Source organism: Lolium perenne, chromosome 1 (genome assembly GCF_019359855.2).
Source record: "Lolium perenne isolate Kyuss_39 chromosome 1, Kyuss_2.0, whole genome shotgun sequence".
Taxonomy (NCBI): Eukaryota; Viridiplantae; Streptophyta; class Magnoliopsida; order Poales; family Poaceae; genus Lolium; species Lolium perenne.
In genome coordinates, this window is record NC_067244.2 from 73,016,725 (window position 1) to 73,029,357 (window position 12,633).

A 12,633-nucleotide genomic window follows, 5' to 3' on the forward strand; every position below is an offset into this window, starting at 1 on the left:
TGTTGGTCCAAACAAATATGAACATCCCGGGATGGCGTAAGTGAGGCCAGGTAGGATGCACAAGAGATTGATACTTATGCCATCGCACCAGGCTCACTTGCGTCACCCCGGGGTCCTCTGTTGACCGAACATTCTAATCATCGGCACTAAAATGGAAGAAAGGGCTATGCAATTAAGAAGTGCCAACTCAAATAAGAGACAAGTAGCTATTATGAACTAAATGGAATGCCTCATATTTTGTTGGTCGGAACAAATATGAACATTTAGAGAAGGCGTCAGTGAAACCAAGTAGGATGCACAAGAGATTGATATTTGTGTCATCGCACCAGGTTCACTGGCCCCTCCTCCAAGTGTATAGGTGACCAAACATTCTAATCATCGGCATTCTGAAAAACCAAAGCAAATGGAATGATGATGGCCTCATACATTGTTGGTCGAAACAAATATGAACATCCCGGGATGGCGTCAGTGAGGCCAGGTAGGATGCACAAGAGATTGATATTTGTGCCATCACACCAGGCTCACTGGCGTCACCCCGGAGTGTACAGTTGACCAAACATTCTAATCATCGGCATTTTGAGATACCAAAGCAAATGGAATGACAAGGGCCTCATACATTGTTGGTCCAAACAAATATGAACATCCCGGGATGGTGTCAGCGAGGCAAGGTAGGATGCACAAGAGATTGATATTTGGACATAACATCATCATACCTAACATCGTAGCTTAACAACACGAAGCAACGAAGATAGAGTTGACAACACTCTAAGTTCTAACTATCGGTGTCCGAGCCGGATTCGCCGGTGTGGGGGTAGTGCACACGGCAGGCGGTGTCGTCGAACACCTTGACGATCATCTCGCCGTCCCCCTCGTACAGGAAGGTGAGCTGGCAGCCGGGCTCGAGGTGGAGGTCACGGGCGAACTTGTCCCACCCCGTGTGCAGGTACATCTTGCCCTGCCCGTCGAACAGGACCTCCACGGACCAGCGGCAGAAGTTGCAGCTAGCCTCCCGTAGCTGCAAGTGCGCCGGCTCGACGCCGTCGACGAACTCGGCGAACTTGTCCGGTAGCCTCTTGATGCCGAGTGGGTCGTCGTCGATGCGGAGGAGGAACTCGAAGCAGCGTTCCTCATGCGAAGACGAGGAGGATGCAGGTGACGGTGACCGTGGGGCCCTTGCTGCTCCACCGCGGCGGCCCCTTCCCGGCCCCCGGGCGCCCAGGACCGCGGCCTCGACCGCCTCGCCGGCCACCGGGACCGGCCATCCTACATGTTTACATTTTTGAACCATATTATGATCCATTCCACTAACAAAATTGGGCATGACCTATGCTAATTTATGTACATATGAGTGCCCCATTTTCGCCGAAACGGAAATGAATCAACATTTCGGCGATAATGGGCAACTCTGTCGATCCCTGCACAAGAATATGTCACCATATACACCAGCTGAGCACCATGGCACATGTACAATTGTTCCTCATATACACCAGCTGAGCACCATGGCACATGCACAAGAATATGACACCATATACACCACCAAAGATCAACAAAGAAGAAGAAAGTAGCAGCAAAGAATAACAACAACAGCTAGTAGCAGCTAGTAGCAAGCAGCTAGCAAAGATGCATCAACAAGAAGCAGCAGAAGCTAGCAGCAGTAGCAGCAGCAAGCTAGCAAAGATGCATCAACAGCTAGCAGCAGCAACTAGCTAGCAGCATGCATCAACAACAAGCAGCAGCTAGCATCTAGCAGCATGCTCACCGTGAGTCGCGTGGAGTCACTGAGAGGCGAGGTGTTGCTCCGGGTCGAGGAAGATATGGCAGCGACGGTCAGGTGCTGAAGTTCCAGGGCTGTGAAAGAATGACAATATGGTAAGAAAATGAATGACAATATGGCAAGTTCCAGGGCTGTGAAAGAATGACAATATGGCAGCTACCTGTCTGCAAGTACGGCGGCGGTCCTCTGCGGCGGGCGTCGTGATCGAGGGCGGCGCGGCGTGCTTCTCCAGCTGCTGCTCCAAGGTGTGCGTGGAGGTCGGGCGGCGCGGCGTGCAACAACTAGTGTTGTAAACATCAAAATAAACACTGTGAGCATCAACCCTTCACTCTGATCCCAAATTATATGCATTTGAATGGAAAAATAGTAACAAATCAGTATAAAATGTGAACTTCAAGAACCTAGCAACAGCAGTAATCAACCTAGCAACCTAGCAGCAGCAAGCAAAAAATACCCAATTTTACAGCCCTAGAGCAGCGGCAAGCAAAATATACCCAATTTTACAGCCCTAGCAAGCAGCGGCAAGCAAGAAAATAGCCAAAGCACTAGGCTAAAATGATCAACTATCTAATGCATACATAGTACAATAGAATTTCATTGAAGATAGAGTCGGCAATATCAGGATACATAATAGTCGGTAGCTTAAAATCACTAGATATCTACTAGAGCAGCCAAATACAGACCACTAAACCTACTGTCAATATAGTGCCATGCTTCTTCTTCATTACTAATTCTTTTGCAGTTAAATCAGCAGTAGTATGTTAAAATTTCCTAAACCTAAATTTGCTACTACCACCACGATGGTTCAGCATTGATTTGTCCAGCTTTCTCTAATCCTTTTCTCATTAGTTATCTACTACAAGGATGCACCAAAGCAAGCAAGCAAAAACTACTGCAAGGGCAAGCATATGAAACAGCAGGTTTATCTGACGAAACTGAAAATTTGCAACAAAACAAATGTGCAACAAAGAACTACTGCAAGGACAAGCTACATTTGCAACAAGAACATCAAGTTTTCATCCAGTAAGCAAAAACTAACATGGTAGCTAGGATTAATAAAAGAGCAGAGTTGGATGACTACATAAAGGGGAGCACCTAGCTAGCAGCAGCAGCAGGGACATGGCAGCAGCAAGCAATCCAACAACAGCAACTAGAAGCAGCAGGAAGATACCAGTAGCATGCAATAGCTAGTGTAGCAGCAAGCAACATCTAGGAACCAGAACAACATCAGCAAGCAAGCAACAACATGGTTGAACAACATCATCAAGCAAGCAAAAACTAATCCTTAAGCAACATGATAAACAGTTGTTCTATTCTTGGAGTACTGCCTTTTTGATTGCCAGCTATAACATTTATAATTTTGAATTAATCTGCCTAAGAGAGTTTTGTTCTCTTATTGAACTCTAAACATGGTACCCACAGGTCTACTGAACAATGTGCTACCCAAGGTTCTCTCATTTCTAGCAGCAGCACCTAATAGCAGCAGCACCTAACAGCAGCAACCTAGAAGAAACGCATAGCGTCTGTTTAATACAGATGTATGTATTAAGTTAAGTTGATACTGAAGTTGTTTTACTAGTACACTAGATGTTCAGTTCAACACATTTGATCATCACTACTTATTCAGTGTTTATACATACTACTAAAAAAGATATGGTTATGGGTGCATGTATAGAGGCTACACTACTAGTAGATGATAACAGAAGAGCACAAGTGCATATATTGGCTAGCCATCTGTTATTGAGCCAACGGAAATCAGGAAGCTTGTTAAGTTAGTTGCTGTGTTTACGGGGAGTAGCAGACTCCGACGCGACTGGGAGCTGGTCTCCTCAGGTTGACGCCATGAAGAGGGAGGTCTAAATTACGAATTAGTAGAAGCTGAATCTAAGAGCGAATCGATTTGCGACCTATCAGAGCAAGTCGATTCGGCGGTAGAGAAACCGAGGGAGGAAGCTAAACATAGGGACGGAACGAACCTGACCAGCTGATAGCGGGGGCAGGTAACCGGTGGCGTTCCTCGGTCTGCTGCGCTTCGATCCGATTCGACGGCAGGGGCGGGGGCAGGTAGCCGGCGGGCGTCGCTCTGCGCTTGGCGGGCGTCGCCGGGGTCCGAGGTGAATCGAGGGAGGGGCGGCCGCCGGTGGGAGGTGGCGTCGGAGAGGGTGTCGCCGGTGGGAGGTGGCGTCGGAGAGGGCGTCGCCGGTGGGAGGTGGCGCCGGTGAATCGAGATCGAGTGGGGAGAATGGGGAGTGGGGAACCAAGGGACGGGGGATTTTTGTCTAAGTCACAGACCCCCTTAGCAATAGCGCACCTCCAGGGGTGCGCCACTATGAGGCTTAGCAATGGCGCACTTCTAGGGGTGCGCCACTACCAGTATAGGTTTGGGTCAAAACGCAAACAGACCAGGGTTTGACAGAAATCGATTAGTACCGCACCGTTCTGTCCCTTGGTTGGTTTGCCAAACCTGGCCGGCCAGGTTCGAACCCTGGCGGCCCCATTTTTTTCACTTTTTCATTAAATTGATTTAACACTATAGTACATAGCATAATACACCAAAATAAAAGGCATAAATAATTATTATTATGTAGAATATTTAAAATACTATAGAATCTAGAAAATATCCAAAAATATAAATTATATGTCTATTTTGATCGGTACAATGTGTAGATTAACAATATGACATCCATTATTCATACAAGAAAATGATACATAATTGATCTCAAAAAAAAAAGTAAATGATACATAATTATCTTTTCACAATCTTCTTGCCCTTCTTTCTCGCGGTTGAATAATTTAGCCCCGGAACTCCTAGACTTCTTCTCTTGAATGGACGGCCTTTAGGTAGGGTGGTCCTGCTTCTTCTTGTTGTGTATGGTTCTTCATCATCGTCGTCGTCATCTTCCATCTTCGGATCGCCGTACTGGTCAAAGTCTAGCTCGTTGGCGGCTCCATCCATTCCGATGATGCTCCTTTTGCCTCTCCTCACGACAACACGGCTGGGCTTTTGCGGGTCGGTAATGAAGAAGCATTGGTCCACTTGGGAAGCTAGTACCCATGGCTCATATTTCGCGGTGACCTTTGCGCCCGCTGTCTTGGATTTGGCTTCGGGTATAACCATGGTGGTGAAATGCCGGTCTTCTTTTATGACGTTCTTGGCCCACCTGACACGGAACATCGGCACATTCTCTCCGGCATAGCTCAGCTCCCCGGATCTCCTCGATCTTTCCGTAGTATCTCTCGCTTGACGTCACCGGTGTAGGACTCCATCGTTACCCCGGAGTTCGATAATCGCTCTTCATGTCCTTTTCCTCGGTGTAGAATGTGTAGCCGTTGATATCGTACGCCTGAAATGTCATCAGGTTGTGTTCGGCGCCCTGTGACAAGGCGAATATGAGTTTTTCTTCCGCAGAAGAATCCTCGTCTATAGGGTACGTCAGCATCTTGTCCTTGAACCACCACGTGAAGGTTGAGTTGTGCTCTTTGATTATATCTCCGTCTGTCCTCTGTTGGCCCTGATCACTGTACGTCTTTGCGATGAAGGTTTTGTGCTCTACCACCCAAGGATCGACCACGTCTATGTGTTGTAGCGCGACTAGGTTTGCTCTTTCAAAGTCGGCGATTCGACCCTTGAAGTCGACATTCATTTCGCGGCTACCGTCGCGGTGACCCCATCCAGCGAGCTTCCCGAGATGCTGTTTACGGCAGGCCAACGGGGTTCTCGATTTCTAGATAACTCGTGCAGAAGGAGATGCACTCTTCGGTCAGAAAGCCCTTGGCTATGCTTCCGTCTAGACGTGCCCTGTTGCGAACGTACCCTTTGATGACACCATTCATCCTTTCGAACGGCATCATGCTGTGCAGGAACATCGGCCCCAATTGGATGATATCCTCCACGATATGTACCAGCAGATGCACCATAACGTCGAAGAAAGCGGGCGGGAAGTACATCTCAAGCTCGCACAGTATCACCACGATCTCTTCCTGTAGCCTTCTAAGTTGCCTCACGCCAACAGACTTCCGAGAGATGACGTCGAAAAAGTTGCATAGGCCAAAAAGCGTTTCACGGACGTGCGCGTCCATGATCCCACGGATTGCAACCGGAAGTATCTGCGTCATCAGCACGTGACAGTCGTGAGACTTCATCCCGCTGAACCTCTGCTTTGCTTTGTCTAGGTACCTGCTTATCTTCCCCGCGTAACCGTAGGGAAGTTTTACTCCTAGGAGACAGTCGAAAAACTGCTCGATCTCCTTCTGACTTAGAGTGAAGCACGCGGGGGGGCAGTAATATTCAATCTTTTTGGCATTTTTGCCCTTGCGACGACTTTGCGTGTCCTCCGCCTCATCATCGTCATCGTCATCATCATCATCATCATTAGGGCGTCCCGCGTGAAGCTCCTCCCTGATCCCAATTGATTGCAAGTCGTACCTTGCTTTCGGCCCATCTTTGGTCTTCTCTAGCATGTTGAGGAGGGTACCAAGCAGACTCTCGCACACGTTCTTCGTGATGTGCATGACATCAAGGCTGTGAGGCACACGGAGGATCTTCCAGTACGGCAAGTCCCGTAAAAACAGACCTCGTCTTCCATACCTTAAGCAGCGGCTCGGCGCCTTTCGCTTCTTTCCGGCGGTGGGCACTCTTTCCAATTTTTCAATAGCTCGTCTATTTGCTCGCCGCTTCTCGTACGTGGCCGTCTTCGGGTTCGTCTTGACCATCGAACAGATCCTTGCGTTTCCTCCATGCGTCGTCCTCGCGAAGCCACCTTCGATGTCCCATGAACACCGTTTCGAGGACCCGGATCTCTATCTAGCTGGCGGTACGTTGTGTCGTCCATGCACCCGACGCATGCATTGAATCCGTGGACCACCTGCCCCGCGACATATCCGTAACCGAGAAAGTCGTGCACCGTCGTGAGCAGTGCGGCTCTCATAGGGAAATATTCTTCCGCGGCGGCGTCCCACGTATTGGCAGGCGTGTCCCATAGCGTGGCTAGCTCCTCTTTCAGAAGCCCCATATACAGATTGATGTCGTTCCCTGGTTGTTTCGGCCCTTCAATTAGCATACTCATTTGAATGTACTTCCTCTTCATGCACAACCAGGGGGGAGGTTGTACATCCACACAAACACGGGCCAGGTGCTATGCGTGCTGCTCTGGCTGCCAAACGGATTGACTCCATCGGTGCTCGCGCCTAGCCTTATGTTCCTAGGATCGTCCCCAAATTCTGGGTACTCGAGGTTCAACGCATTCCATCCGGCTACCATCCGAAGGGTGTCTCAACATCCTGTCCTTTTTCTTTTTGTCCGGATCATCTGCGTCATCTTCTACCTTCCTCATCTCCGCGTGCCAGTGCATTAGCTTTGCTTGCTTAGGATCCGCGAAATACCGCTGCAGACGAGGAGTGATCGGAAAGTACCACACCACCTTCCGAGGAGCTTTCTTCCTCTTCTTGTACCGACTGACGCCGCACACCGGACATATGGTACACGCCGCGTGCTCGTTCCGATAAATGATGCAATCGTTCAAGCACACATGATATTTCACATGCGGTAAATCCAGAGGACACACGATTTTCTTGGCCTCCTCGATACTAGCTCGGACACGTGTTACCTTTGGGAAGACGTTCCTGCGTAATGACATGTTGTCGTTGAAGGATGTGTCGGTCATTTTGTGCTTTACCTTCATCTCCAGTGCCATGAGCGTTACTTTCAGGCGGGTATCCTCCGGCCTGCATCCTTCATACAATGGAGTAACCGCGTCTACCTCCAGTTGATCCATCTTGGCTTTCTCTCGGGCGGCAGCTCTTGCGTTACTCGTCTGCTTGAGAAGCAGCTCTTGAAGATAAGGGTCCTGCACCCAGTCCATCGACGATGGTCCATCGTCTTCATCTTCATGATCGTCATGATGACCTCCATCTTGATCTTCCTCATCATCAGGTCCAGGATCTCCTACATTGTGATCATGATCATCTCCGGGATCTTCTACATCCTGATCATGCCCGAGATCTTCTACATCCCGATCACCTCCTTCCTTATTTCTTGTTGAAATCCCATGGACAAATTCATAATCATCTTCGTCGCCTTCCCACCGATAGCCATCCATGAAACCACGCATGAGAAGGTGGTCCCGCACCATATCGGCTTTAGGGTCCATAAGGCTCGTCAGCTTGCATCTTCGACACGGACATCTTATCTCCTTTTGGTTATTTCTAATTATCTCGGCTGTCGCGGCTTTCAAAAACCTAGCCACAACGCCTTCGCTCATCATGCGGACCATGGTCGCCTGCGGGTATAGTGAAAATGGATATCTTAGCATACCAAAAGAAAATTTTGGCATGACCTTCCCTAAAAATAGGACATATGTATATGCGAGTATGCCCACTATTCGCCGAAACGGAAATGAATCAACGTTTCGGCAAAATATTGGCAACTCCATCGCATTTCAAATCCTGCAAACAAACACATGCAACACATGTGTGGATCGGAGGCTTTGCATATACAACACATGTGGAGGCTTCGCATACAACACACATGCACGTGATCGACAAGCTTTTCGCGCATGCGCACAACACATGAGCTTCGCATAACATATGTGCACACACACGTGTGTGTGCAAGACGATCGGAACCGGTCACACACAAAGCATAAAACCAACAAAGTTACCGATACGGCGAGACCTAGAGTGTTGGATGAGGTAAAAAGTTGAGATTGAGTAGGGTATTGAGCTAAGAAAGCTTCACCATTACTTACCTATGAAGAAAATTAAGTTTACCAACTTAATTTTGGTGAATGAAGAGGTGAAAATGAGGTGGGAAGGAGGGGCAACACGACCAGATCCAGATTTGGTGGGAGGTGGTGGTGCAAGAGTGTTTGGGGAAAGTGGGTGGCACATGTGAGTGGAGAGGGTGAAAAGCAGGAAATGGTCCCAGGTTAGCAGTGGCGCACCACATAGCCGTGCGCCACTGCTAGGGTGACATAGCAATGGCGCACTGCTAAGTGGTGCGCCACTGCTACGCCTCTCATCTCTAAAGGGGTTCTGGCCACCCCCTAGCAGTGGCGCACCTAATGACATGCGCCATAGGTAACCTATGTAGCAGTGGCGCACCACAGCAGTGCGCCATTGCTAAGCCTATCATCTCTAAACGGGCTCTGGACACCTCCTAGCAGTGGCGCACCTCTACAACGTGCGCCATAGGTAAGGAATGTAGCAGTGGCGCACCCCGGAGACGTGCGCCACTACTAGGTTGGGGGAGGACCTGGCCTCCTGTCACCACTTACTTATGGCGCACCAGAATCAAGGTGCGCCACTACTACTTTTGTAACAGTGGCCCACCGTTTTGTGGTGCGCCACTGCTAAGTAGTAGTGGCGCACGGCAGTCATGGTGCGCCACTGATGGCAGTCTTACGGCTAGGCCTTTTCCTAGTAGTGTAACCCTAGACCCTAAACCACCCTAGACACTAAACCCTAACCCTAACCCTAACCCTAACCCTAAACCCTAGCTAACCCTAAACCCTAATTAAACCCTATGTATAGGCCAACGACACTTAATTGTGCATCGAGCAGGCCAGGGGGTGCCTCGCGGTCCTCTAATTAAATTAAATGTGCCATGCATTAACCCTAAACCATATATATGTAACTAACCCTAGCTAATCAACCCTACTTAATTAAAACACATAACCCTAAACTGTACTAGCTAGCTATAACCCGATCTAATAAAAACATGCTCGATCTATATATAGCAGCTAGCTAGCAAATTAAACGGTAGATTAACACCAATTAATATATACGACATGGCCTATATCGATCATATGTTGTATAACATCTCCCTGAGATTCATTAATTAATTATATAATTATCGATGATAAATTAATTAACTTGAATTTTGACAAGTTCTCTCGAATGAAAACACATTTGATTAAGTTTCCTCATAATATATATATAATTAGTGTGCGCACTCGATCGATGATCCCTAAACCTTAAACAACCCTAAAACTCCCCTAAACCCTAAACACCCTAAACACTAAACCCTAGACCCTAAACACCCTAAACACTAAACCCTAAACCCTAGACCCTAAACACCATAAACACTAAACCCTAAACCCTAAACCCTAAACACCCTAAACACTAATTAAACCCTAAACCCTAGACCCTAAACACCCTAAACTAAACCCTAGACCCTAGCTAAACACCCTAAACACTAAACCCTAAACCCTAAACCCTAGCTAACCCTAAACCCTAATTAAACCCTATATATAGGCCAACGACACTTAATTGTGCATCAAGCAGGCCAGGGGTGCCTAGCTCGCGGTCCTCTAGTTAAATTAAATGTGCCATGCATTAACCCTAAACCATATATATAACTAACCCCTAGCTAATCAAACCCTAGTTCATTAAAACACATAACCCTAAACTATACTAGCTAGCTATAATCCGATCTAATAAAAACATGCATGCTCGATCTATATATAGCAGCTAGCTAGCAAATTAAACGGTAGATTAACACCAATTAATATATACGACATGGCCTATATCGATCATATGTTGTATAACATCTCCCTGAGATTCATTAATTAATTATATAATTATCGATGATAAATTAATTAACTTGAATTTTGACAAGTTCTCTCGAATGAAAACACATTTGATTAAGTTTCCTCATAATATATATATAATTAGTGTGCATGCATGGCCTACCATGCATGCATTCGTGCATATATTTTAATATATATTCGAACATATTCTTGGGGATTTCAATCTCTCTCTCTCTCGATCATCTATACATCGTTGTTGGCCAAAAAAACACACACATATACACATGCACTTTATGCGCAAAGGCGCGTGTGCCTCTAATAATGTGTGTGTGCGCACTCGATCGATGATCCATAAACCTTAAACCCTAATTAAATAAACCCTAATCCCTAATCCCTAAACCCCTAAACACCATAAACATTAAACCCTAGACCCTAGACCCTAAACCCTAAACCCTAAACCCTAATTAAACCCTATATATAGGCCAATGACACTTAATTGTGCATCAAGCAGGCCAAGGGTGCCTTAGCTCGCGGTCCTCTAATTAAATTAAATGTGCCATGCATATATATATGTGTTTAATTTGGGGATTTCAATCGCTCTCTCGTATGTAGATCTCTCTCTACCTCTCTCTCTCTGTCTCTCTCTCTCTCTCGTTAATTGGTGGCCAACAACACACACATGCACTTTGTGCGCAAAGGCATGCGCCTCTAATAATGTGTGCGCAGTCGATCAATCTAGTTTTGATTAATCATAGCACACAAATAAAGAAGTTGTATTTGAATCCACACAACCTAATCTAAAACACATAACCCCTAACATGGCCTAATTAATTAACCCCTTCTCTCTACCTAATTAGTGGAAATTGCACAAAATCAAAAGGGGTCCCTCACTAATTGTGCATATCTGCTAGATTGTGATAAACTTTTGCCCCATATATATTTGGTGGATGGGTGCATCTTGGCATGTAAAACAATTAGTGTTTGCAAATGTCGTTGTCAAAATTTATGTACAAATGATTTCTTTCCATCCAAAGTGCATAAAATGGGAGTTTTAATGAAGAAAGTACAAATAAAACAGCTCAACATGCTTCCACACCCCGATTTCCACACGAAGTAGAGCATATTTAAAGGATAATTCCAGAGTTTTACTATTTTTCAAGCAACTTTGCTAATTTTCCCCCACTCACATGACTTTATGTCGATTTAACGAAAATATGGCGAATTTAAACTACATGGGCGGGATAGTTTGAATTGTGCGCGCGGCAAAGGGAACCGCCTATTCCTCAACCTTGTGCACGGCAAATTACACACGCAACTCCATTAAACGCCACCTACCGACCTTAATTATCACCCCGGCGGCCCGGCCGCATGACCCCCCCACCCACCCCTACACAACTTATCCCCGTCCGTGCGAAGAGCTTCCCTCCCCGTCCCGTCCGTGCGAAGAAGAAGCTTCCTCCCCGTCGTTCTTCTCGAGACGCACCGGCGGTCAAGTTGATCCACGGTAGGGCTGCTATCTCTAGCTCAATCATGTATCGGGCAAGACGGCCTAACGATTTATATTTTCTTGATGCTGCTAAAAAAATTCGTCAGTATGCTCGAACTAATTGGCACTTTATAGTTTTCCGCTCGATTTGTCATCGATCAATTTGTTCATTTGCGTGGGCATATAGAGTCAGTTCTGCACTCGATCCGTTAATTTGCTGAAATGCCATGGCAGAGTTTTGTACACGATCTGTTTGCTAAAATGTCGATGGGCATTTTTAGTTTTGTACTCGACATGATTGCTGAAATGCATAATCATGTAGTATAGTTTTGTACTCGATGGATATACATTTCCTACTTCGCCTTAAATTAATCACCAACCACTGTATCTCATAATTAAACAGATGGACAGAACTTGGATACTGCATGGACACTTATGTTCCCCTTCATATATAAATGGTGTTCAACCCTTTATGGGGTTTATTAGAGCTCATGAAGGTCACAACCTGGACGTGTATTGCCCGCGCTGCACATGTATGAATGGTGAGAAGAGGCCTCACCCTGTAGTGGCAGATCATTTACACATTTTTGGGATGGACCGCACATATGTTAGGCGGGTTTAGCATGGTGAACCATATAATGATCCTTTAGCAGGAGAAGCAGATCTTGCTCACACCGTATGTGTCTTGGCATATGTAGTTAATTATTTATATTGATGCTGCCGCTGTTTCAATCAATAGTTTGCATTGCTGTGCAAGGTTCTGTACTCAAATTTAACTTGTTGCAGATGGATGGACGGGAAGGAGAGAAAAAGCGCTTGCTTCAGGAAACGGGTTTCAGCTCTGGG